Source organism: Kryptolebias marmoratus, linkage group LG15 (assembly GCF_001649575.2).
Source record: "Kryptolebias marmoratus isolate JLee-2015 linkage group LG15, ASM164957v2, whole genome shotgun sequence".
NCBI classification, from domain to species: domain Eukaryota; kingdom Metazoa; phylum Chordata; class Actinopteri; order Cyprinodontiformes; family Rivulidae; genus Kryptolebias; species Kryptolebias marmoratus.
Genome location: NC_051444.1, coordinates 6,289,696 through 6,296,447, shown reverse-complemented (window position 1 = coordinate 6,296,447; position 6,752 = coordinate 6,289,696). Strand labels below are relative to the sequence as shown.

Here is a 6,752-nt window from a genome sequence, read left to right as displayed (position 1 = left end):
TAATCATCAAAATTAAACGAAATAAACATTTGAAATATATGAGTTTGTATGTAATGTATGAATATAATATACAAGTTTCACTTTTTAAATGGAATTACTGAAATCAATCTACTTTTTCATGATATTCTAATTTTATGACCAGCACCTGTACTTTCATACAAATGTCTTCAATGAAAAAACATTTTCGGACACTACATTAATCTATCCATCCATTTTCTTTACCTGCTTTTCTGTGCAGGGTCCAGCGGTCATTCAGTTAAATTCAATTCAATTCAAAAATACTTCATTAGTCCCAAAGGGAAATTAAATGTTGTAGCTCATTATCTTGGTTTTGTTAAAGAGTTGTTATAGATGCCGATGGCTATAACATTTGGGGCATTGGGCAAGAGGTGACGTACACCGGACAGGACAGGGCCACATGACAAACGAGACGATTCATGCTTTCACTCACTAGTGATAATTCAGAGTTAACTTAACATGCAACATTTTGGTTTGTTGGAGGAAACTGCAGTACCTGGAGAAACCCCACGCATGCATGGGGAGAACATGCAAACTCCAAATAGAAAGGGCCCAAATTGACCTTCTTGCTGTAAGGTAGCGGTCTCCAATTCTAGTCCTGGATGGCCACCATCCTCAATGTTTTAAATGTTTCTCTGCTTTGACACACCTGATTTGAATGAATGAATGATTAACAGGCTTCTGCTGAACTTGAGTACATGCTGAAGAGCAGGAAAAACACCTAAAACATGCAGGATAACGGCCCAGAATTGGACACCACTGCTGTAAGGCAACAGCTCTAACCACTGTTCCACCACCACCATATGACATTCAGTCAGAATAGTATCCACACTTTAGACCAGTGGTTCCCAAAGTTGGGCTCAGGACCCCACATGAAGTAAGGGTTCTTGAGATGATTTCCAGAAATCAAATACAATTTTTCATCTGATTTCTAATAGCACATTTTTTAGAATTGCTATAAATTTAAAAAGCAGAAGTCACAAATGGATGAGAATTGTTTAGTCTGTTTTTACAACCTCGACAATTGTTATCCTAATATTTATATCCTAATTGAATTAGTTTATTAACAACAATTGTACATTTTAACCAGCAACAGTCAGGGTTGCAAGTCTAGCTTCTGTGGGTCAGAAGCTGAAAGGTTTGGGAGCCATGCTTTAGACCAGACTGATATATGTCAGCAGCCATGCAATATTTCTGAGCTTGTTTAATAAACTTTTGCATCATAATATAGTGAATTGTTATTAAAGAGAAACTCTGAACATACATCTGGACATGCAGATATCCAGAGGCTTTCCTGTTCTGTAAGTTGCTTATTAAAAACCTACACAACACTTTGAATATTTGTTTCAGACACTGAAGGCAGGCTGAAGACTGCTTGGCATGTTTTGAAGTGTTTGGCACAATGCTGGAGAGACAGGCTATAAGAATCTCTGCAGAAAATGTTGAAGTTATGCTGCGGCTGGCATGTCTGCGTGATTGCAGAACAGTCCCAAATCTGTATCTCCTCTGCTAGCTGCCATGCATCCATCTGCTCCAGTCTGTCTCTTTTTGTGCCTGGGTCAGAGTTCCCCTCTGCTCAGATCAAGATTCTCTCCAGCACTTGTCACATTACATTGTTAGCTCCGCTGTTGTTACTGCCGTCTCTAATTATCTCATCCCTCCCTGTTGTGTCACACTACAGCCGCTTTCTGTCCATCCTAAAGAATCTCACCCTCTCCCATCTTCATCTCACCTTCTTTCTTTCTCATCCTCCTTCTTTCCCATCTTCATGCTCTCTCCTACCCACACACTCATTCAGTATTCATATTTTAGAGGACATTTATGAGCATGAAAGCGAGCGTGTGCATCTGCACCATTTTTGGTGCAGAGGAAACCTACATTTTTCCCCCCTTCTAGCCTCCCCGTGTTACCCCCCTCCTCCTTCTTATCTAGCTAATCCAGATTCTGGTTTTGGTTTCGTACTGCTCGTCTTTTTTTAGCCTGAAAGCCATGTGCCACTCACTCCTACTCTCCCTCTGCCTCTTTCTCCATCTTTTTCTCCCACTGCCACCCACTCAATCCCTTTCACCTCTTCCCACTCCATTTTCTCATCTTCCAGTGTATGTGATAGTATGTGCACTGCAGATTGCATGTGCATGCATGAAGGTCTGTGTGTCAGGGTGGGAACATATGTGGTCTGCCATCCTGTCTGTGGCTTGATGCCCACAAGCATGTACAGCCATGTTTGTGATTGTATCTGGTAAAAAAAAAAAGAAAATGCAGTATTTTTGTGTCCATGCAACACTTCACTGCAGCCACAGGTTTTCAGCAGAGTGCTGAATTTTTCATATCATTTTAGCATTTTCGAACACTTGCATGAAACAGTCGCCTATTAATTTCTGCAGCTCACAGATTTTGCTCTCTAGGCAAGTGTGTCAGGGAGATACACTCAAATAAAAAGACCATCCGTGCAGCCTCACTAATCTTATCAGTGTGTGTGAAGCCCTTTCCTATATCAACATTTACTGCTAATAAGACCCAGAGTTCAATCCTTGCTAAAGAAGAAATAGGAAACACCTACATAAATTTTTGCATATTCACAGAAAATAGCAGATGCTTAAAAGCTAATGCAAATTTGAACATGTTAGTGGTCCGTGTTATTACTTGTGAATTTACATTTCTTTTGCACAGTCTAACAATTATACACACACTCACAACAAAACTCATTTACCCCTGTTTTCCCCCCAACTGTTGCAAATCACTGCACACTTTAAAATTTGACAAGTTACAGCTTATTCCCAAGACACCATTAGAAAAAAAAAATCTGGTTCCAATTTAGAGCTGAACAATATATCAAAAATGTATCATCGTTACAATATCAGTGAGCGCAATATCGCAAAGGACTGCTCGGACTGCAGTAAATCAGAACATTATAGTTCAAGAACCGTGCTTTCATGTTATATTATTTTTAGTTAACCCAGAGGACTCATTAATCTTGATGCCCACACTTGGTTTAGATGATAGCGATGACAGAAGATAAAGTGAGGAGTGAGGAAATTGTGGGTTTAATCGCAGTTGACAATGTCATCCCAATTACAAACAATGATAACACACATCGCAAGTTTTTCTAGTATTACGCAGCCCTATTCCAAAAAAAGAATTTGTATATGATGCAGCATAAAGGTTTCTTTTACAAAAATGAATGCAGAACAATTTACTTTAAATATGTTAGAATCCCAAAGCATTTCGGTTGAATATTGTAGTTAAACTGAATATATTTTCTCTCAATCTTTCCTCACTCCAATAAAATGTTAACTCTTTCAGTTGATCTATATGCGACATATCTTTAAACGAATATGAACAACTGTATTGGTGGACCTATTAAAACAAAGAAACATCAAAAAAGAACATACATACATACATAATGCCAGTGTATGCATATTATTAAAGATATATGCTGTGATGCACAGTATAGCTGCTGATATCACATATTTTTCAGCTCCTCAGCAAAGTCCTGCTGAAAACATATGCACAGATTTAATTCTCCAACTTGCAGACAACATTAGCACTCATCAAGTGGGACTGAGTGCAGGCCCTGTAGTAATCATAATGGCCCATTTTCAGATTCAGACATACATTACAGCACAGCACTCATTACTGGGAAATAGGGGGACAATTACTTCCGCTCACATTTAAACTTTTGACATTTTCCTGTAGATTTATTTTAATATATATATATATATATATATATATATATATATATATAATTTAGTAATTGTATTGTTTGTCATTAAGATATTAACATGAAATATTGCTTTTTAATATACTGTTTGATAAAACGTGACATAATAGATATAAAGTTGTTGCCATGTTTTAAATAATAGGACAAAATATTTCTGCCCGAAATCATTAGACAACAGAAGGTAAAAGCATAAACAATGTGAAGTAGGAGTAATTAGAAATCAAATTAAATTCCTACAACTTCTCAATTACCTCTGTGTAGAGCTGCAATGCTGATTAATACAGCTTAACCTTTGGGTGTAGTAGTTACTACATTACACCAGTTCTTCTCTCACGTTTATTGACCTAAAAACTAAGAAACCCTCATTTTGTAAATGCAACAAGACTTCGCTCATTTATTCAACACTGCTGCTCCAGGTTTAAGTCACAAACCTGAGAAACGAACCACAGTTTACTTGTATTGCTTTAAACAGACTTGGAAAGCACAATCTGATCTTCTCTGTTGGATATTTGATCACAAAGCCTTTCCCATTGCCGCTTCATCTTAGAAGCAGGGTCATTTCAAGTCAAAAAACACCACCTTGGGTATTACTAAATCAGATTAAATTAATAAGTTACTGGTGAAGCGGAGGACCCAGTTTTCATGCAACAAAGAGGAAGTGACATGCGAGACACGCTTGGGCAAATAAAGAGAACATCTGCCATGGCTGTGTTGCAGGCACCAAGGTTCAATTTGAATGAAACTTTACAGCTGGGAATAAAGTGTTTATACTGTACTGACACAGCCATACGTGGTTGTGATCCGCTTGCCTATCGACTCCCGGTACAGACTTCAACAATGTACTCTCCGTAAAGTATGGTTTTCAGCCGTAAAATACAACTACAGCCCAGTTTGGATTGTGTTTTGCATCTGCCTGCGTTGGGCTGCTCCATCTGTTGCCACAATGAATGAATCCCACTAAGAAAACTTTTTATTATTGTAAAGCAGAGTTCAATACTCTCAAACAGCTCGTGACATCTATCTTGCAACATAACACCATAAAGGCATTTGTTCCTTGAGGGGCAAACTCAATGATAAAACTTTATTGTTTTGTTTTCAGTAAAATATTAAGTGGGGATGATATATTTCCTATTAGTGTCACTGTTGCACATCTACTATTAAAGTGTTTATTCGACCTGCAGCCTGGTTATTCCCATATATACAGTATATGTGATAAAGACCAGACGACATCTAAGCATATTATGCAGTCTGGCATTTCACTTTCTACACCTGTGCACAGTTTGTGCAGCATGTTATTCCCAACATTGTGGCAGATGTTGATTTCTCCAATAAGACACACTGAAGCTGCAGGTTAACTGCAGTCCTGAGGGTGATATGTGTGAATCCAAGTCAAACAGCATGATGTAGTCCTCATTTATTATACACCCAGGACAGCTGCTTAAAGGTGGCATCCTGCGGGCCTCGCAAACACAGACGTGGTCTAAGAAATGTGTGTCAAACAGCGACGGAACTTGGCTCAAAAAGCTGGGTCACGGTCCGTGTTGTTGACAGGTTTGGAGCTCAGAGTGTGCGTACAAACCTGCCATCCGGTAGCTGCTGGCGCTCACCTGTATTTTTACGGTGCCTTGCCGAGACCCACTGCATCGGTTCCGCTCTCTTTCCCATATCCTCCCGGCTGTCGACCCGCCTCGCCCCGCGCTCTTCCCCCCGACACCGAATCTGGGTCGGGCTGGGTGAATTCTCAAATGTGCTCGGCGTTTGAATTAACACAGCCGTGCGGACGTCATTACAGCGGAAAGATGAATGGACTCCGACACATCAAAAGCGCAGGAGCCTCCTCGGTTCTCCGTCGGGCTCGAGGCAGAGCTCACACATACCATCAAGTGCGAAATTAATGACACGGCCGTTAGGGACTGACAGCTCGGTTCTCTGCTTTAACTGCAACACGTCCTCGGCTGTGACTCCTCACAGAGTGTGGCTCATTCCCATTTCCTTTCGTCACAGCTGGGCATGGTGATTTCTAACGACTCGCAGTCTTCCCGTGTTTAACGACGAGTTCTTCGGGGCTTCGCGGCGTGGTCAGTGGCCGGGGTGAACCGTCAGCCGGACATCTCCCGAATCCCGACACCTACGGCAGCTACAGCTAAACGAAGCCAGCATTTTTTTACGAGAATCAAGCCCATCCCCTGGGACATTTTTTTCCCACCGAAAAATGCGTACGTTTGAGCTATTCCCTCTTCCGCGCACAGCTGCGCAAATGCCGTAAACGGCCCTTTTACGTACACCTGACTCGCTTTTCTAACTGATAGGCTGTGGAGACTTGGGGAATTTTTGCGGAGGAGGGGCGCCACCGGTGGTTCGTGAATACCAAGGATGGGTAACTCGTTCAAAGAGAGTAGTGTTTTGTGAGATGTTGCCGCTCCCCTTATGTGATGTAATCTAGAAAGAACCAGGGCAAAGACGACATTCCTTTTCTGCCATTCAATAGCACGCTAAAGCTGTCCGTTACGAAAGCTATCGCTAAAATTAGCACTAGGCTACATATGTTTAAAAACGTTAGCTTACTAGAACGAGCCTGTTGTGTTACGCATGCGCAGATTGGCGCTTACTGGTGTTTTCTAGCGACGTTCGTTGTTACCACGGTGACGACACTGCAACGCAGGCAAAGCGAGAGTGCCATTAAATCACTAAAACACAGCCTGAAAAATACATATATCACACTGTGAATGTTTTTTTTTTAAATCAGTCTGTGTAAAATAGGTGTGGCTTAAAGGGCCATTACTTTGTCTTTATCAAAAACTTTATTGTAATAGTCAATTTAAAGGTACTCAGAGCAGATTTGAATTTAAACATAAAAAGGTTACCCTGAACTATATTAAACGGTCCAGTTTAAATGAGTTTACTCCAATAGTTTTCTAGATATACTGAATGCAATTTTAAAATGTGGGTCCATACTCAATGTAAACAAAGCACTCAGCTGAATCCACCAAAAACACCAAGAAGATGGAGTCAC

At 40.5% G+C, this 6,752-nt stretch overlaps 1 protein-coding gene across 2 annotated transcripts in view; it reads right to left on the bottom strand.

The window, feature by feature from the left end:
- dagla (diacylglycerol lipase, alpha) overlaps window positions 1-5,998 on the bottom strand; it is a 30,727-nt gene extending 24,729 nt beyond the window's left edge. For both annotated transcript variants that reach the window (XM_017404146.3, XM_017404152.3), the window contains exon 1: window positions 5,347-5,998. The gene's annotated coding sequence lies outside the window, so the exon portion shown is untranslated. The remainder of the gene's footprint in view (window positions 1-5,346) is intronic.
- Between the last annotated feature and the right edge of the window lie 754 nt (window positions 5,999-6,752).